This window comes from Triticum aestivum, chromosome 1A, assembly GCF_018294505.1.
Source record: "Triticum aestivum cultivar Chinese Spring chromosome 1A, IWGSC CS RefSeq v2.1, whole genome shotgun sequence".
In the NCBI taxonomy this organism is placed as follows: Eukaryota; Viridiplantae; Streptophyta; class Magnoliopsida; order Poales; family Poaceae; genus Triticum; species Triticum aestivum.
The window spans coordinates 132,082,612-132,086,848 of NC_057794.1; positions in this window are offsets into that span (position 1 = coordinate 132,082,612).

Below are 4,237 nucleotides of genomic sequence, written 5' to 3' on the forward strand. Positions count from 1 at the left end.
AGAAGGAATTAAATCCTTTAAGAACCATCATGTAGAGTCTCCATGAAGAACTCCGGTAACAAAAGGATAACGAGAAGAGAGAGAAGTTGCAAACACAAAGTGAAACCTTGCAAAGATTAAATGAAGCTTTGCGACGAGATAAAGTGGAAACTTGGAACTCCAGAAAAGAAAAGATTAAACAAGAGAAACCAAGAATTTTATGAGCCTCCAAAATAAGGAATTAATCACTTGGATGAAGCAAGAATAAGAATTACGTTAAGCGTATCCTTCACCAATTTAAATTGATGACAAGCAATGGATTGCATACAACTTATTGTCATAGAAAGGATTAAGATAGATATTGCCAAACTTGGGAAGGTCTTCAACGAACCACCGGTGGAATCGAAACAATGAATGAATTGATATGATAACCGAGGAAGATAACTCTTGAACGAAACACCGTAAGAATTGAAAAAGAACGAAGAAAAGATAAATAAACACCGAGACGAATTATGAAATGAACGAGGAAAATATAAAGAAACACCGGGAAGAATTAGAAAACGAATGAAGACGCTTGAGGGAATTTAGATACATGAGAACGAAGAGATCATGAACTGATTAGAGAATACTTGAGCGATGCACCGGTAAGATTGGAGAATGATAACTGACAATTGAGAATGAATAACCCTGAATTAATGAACTCCGGATAACAAACTGAGAGGACTCTTGAATTGCTCCGGATAGGTGAAAAGAATTCTCATGATCAAAACAATTATGAGAGGATGGCATCAAGTTAGAACCATGAATCTTGAAGAGAAAGGAGCAAGATTAAGAGGAAAAAAATCTTCTTCGGTCTTCCAATCTGAGAATGACGACGAGAAACACCACCGTGAATTGTTGAGACACTCCGGTATGAAAACTATAAAGGTTGAACCAACGATGAAGGAATTTGACAGATCTTGGAGAAATACATATGACTGATGATAACACATTCTTACGTCAAATTTCAAAAGAATTTGAGAATACCTCCGGTGAAAATTAGAAGAGTCAGGTAAGATCCTAGGAAAGACCTGTGGGTTAGGGCCCACTCAAAAGAAACACCGTTAAACGATTTTGAAGAGAGATTGCACCGTTTGAATTAAATGACTTGAATAAGATAGGACCTCGAAATAGCTTGAACGGATGCAAAGTGGAAACACGAGTTTTTAAGATATCTTGAGCACTCCGGAACAATTGAAATACCGAGAAATGGATGATTAAGAGGTGCACCGGTAAGAGGTGGTATTTGAAACGAGGAAAGAATATGATCAACAAAGCTTGAATTGGTTCCACCGGAGAAGAAAAGGAATGAGGAATGGCGAACTAGAATCACCGGATAAGAATATTGACGGAAAAGGATGGAGAGACTTCATAAGAATAAAAAGGATACTTGATTAAGAAATCTGGGTCCTTGAAGAGAAAGGGAGGGTGGGCAGGAAAACAAAGGCATCTTGGAGACGAATGAAACAAACACCGATGAGAAGACTTGAGTTGATCTTGTGGATGTTGAAATGATCGGATCCACTTGAAGAGAAACATGCTGGTTGAAAAGGATTAACATGACACACTCGATTATCATGAAGGATTTGTATTCACATCGGAGTATGAGAACACCGTTTAGGAAAGGTATGGAATCAACACTTGACTTCGAAGCAACTCAAATACCACAACTCAAAACAAAACAAAGGATTGGCTTGCGGAATAAGCCGGAACAAACATATGATAGAGATTTCGTCCGAAGTTTTCGTGGTGGGGCCTACACGGGCTCGATCGTATAGCACCATCATGTACAAGGCAGTGCACATGACATACGAAGCGTCCCCGAGTTGGCATAGCCAAGGACTCTTTAAGACACAACGAGACCACTGTAAAACCAACCATGGGTAGGCGGACCAATAGACGTCGAACCCCAATATCATATCATACATCAATCGGAAAGATATCCTAAGAGCTACTTGAATTCCCACTTATAAACTCCCAAAACTTTCCGGTTATGCAATCAGGTGTTGGGGATACAGGGGAAGCATAATATCTCACCCAAAACTAGCAAATCCTACATCCAGTTGTATCCATCCTTCAACACATAACCAAGAAACCTTCGGAAATCGTTTACCTCAACCTTCAAAAAGCATCCGTTATACGAGTTATGGCAATACTCCCGAACTCCCGCCCCAGTACTAGGTGGCGTCGAGGTTATCTCACCAACAACTGCATAAAAGAGATTTTCGATGTCGGCGAAAAAAAATCAGGTATTCCAGAATTGCAACAATAAAATTGTGACGACAACACCTCGGAGCTCAACTCCCCAGGACACTGCCACAACCCCTAAATGCCAGGAGGCACCAAGAACAATGTTCTCATCACAAAACCATCGGAACGATTCCAAGATACCCGCGTGATCCTAAAAAATTTAGTGAAATCTGAGAAGAGAAGAGTCAAAACTCTATGTCAGGATGCCTCACCAGAGCGACGAAGGGACTGAGGCATAAAAAGAATTCCTAACTCTCCGATATATATATAATCCCAAATGACTCAAAACATTTTTCTAGACTCAACAACGCCAGCGATTCGATCAAGCAGGGGGCTCCTAAGGTCGGGGAAGGCTCTGATACCAACTTGTAACGCCCTCGATGCGGCTATATCTCCCACATGTCGAAGCATGACTTAGAGGCATAACTGCATTGAAAGCAATGTCGCAAGTGAGGTAATCTTCACACAACCCATGTAATACATAAGGGGAAGAGATACATAGTTGGCTTACAATCGCCACTTCACACAATACATGAATAAAGCATTACATCAACCAGATACAATCAAGGTCCGACTATGGAACCAAAATGAAAGAAGACTACGCCAAGTGCTACACAGATCCCCGATCGACCCCAATTGGGCTCCACTACTGATCAACTAGAAAGAAACAACACAAAGGACAAGATCTTCATCGAGCTCCTCCTTGAGCTTGGTTGCGTCACCTGCTCGGTAACATCGGCACCTGCAAACTGGTTTTGGAAGTATTTGTGAGTCACGGGGAATCAGCAATCTCGCACCCTCGCGATCAAGACTATTTAAGCTTATAGGAACGGTATAAAAGTATGAGGTGGAGCTGCAGCAAGCGACTAGCATATTTGGTGGCTAACATACGCAAATGAGAGCGAGAAGATAAGGCAAAAGCACGGCCGAACAACTATGATCAAGAAGTGATCCTAGAACAACCTACGTCAAGCATTACTCCAACACCGTGTTCACTTCCCGGACTCCGCCGAGAAGAGACCATCACGGTTACACATGCGGTTGATGTATTTTAATTAAGATCAACTTCAGGTTTTCTACAATCGGACATTAACAAATTCCCATCTCCCCATAACCACGGGCACAACTTTCAAAAGTTCAAACCCTGCAGGGGTGTCCCAACTTAGCCCATCACAAGCTCTCACGGTCAACGAAGGATATTCCTTCTCCCAAGACAATCCGATCAGACTCGGCATCCCGGTTACAAGACATCCTCGACAATGGTAAAACAAGTCCAGCAAGCCACCCGAATGTGCCAACAAATCCCGATAGGAGCTGCACATATCTCGTTCTCAGGGCACACCGGATTGTCCAAACTTCCGGTAGGCCAGCCCAGAGTTGCCCCTGGTTGCCACCGGCGGCTGACAGTTAGACCAACACTAAGAGGAGCACTGGCCCGGGGGGGTTAAAATAATGATGACCCTTGGGCAGGCCTACCCAAGGGAAAGAAAAGGCTAGGTGGCAAATGGTAAAACCAATGTTGGGCCTTGCTAGAGGAGTTTTATTCAAGGCGAAGTGTCAAGGGGTTCCCATTATAACCCAACCGTGTAAGGAACGCAAAATCCAGGAATATAACACCGATATGACGGAAACTAGGGCGGTAAGAGTGGAACAAAACACCAGGCATAATGCCGAGCCTTCCACCCTTTACCAAGTATATAGATGCATTAATTAAATAAGATATATTGTGATATCCCAACAAAATTCCATGTTCCAAACATGGAACAAACTCCAATCTTCACCTACAACTAACAACGCTATAAAAGGGACTGAGCAAAGCGGTAACATAGCCAAACAACGGTTGCTAGGACAAGGTGGGTTAGAGGCTTGGCTTAACAATATGGGAGTCATGATAAGCAAGTGGTAGGTATCGCAGCATAGGCATAGCAAAAGAGCGAGCAACTAGCAAGCAAAGATAGAAGTGATTTCG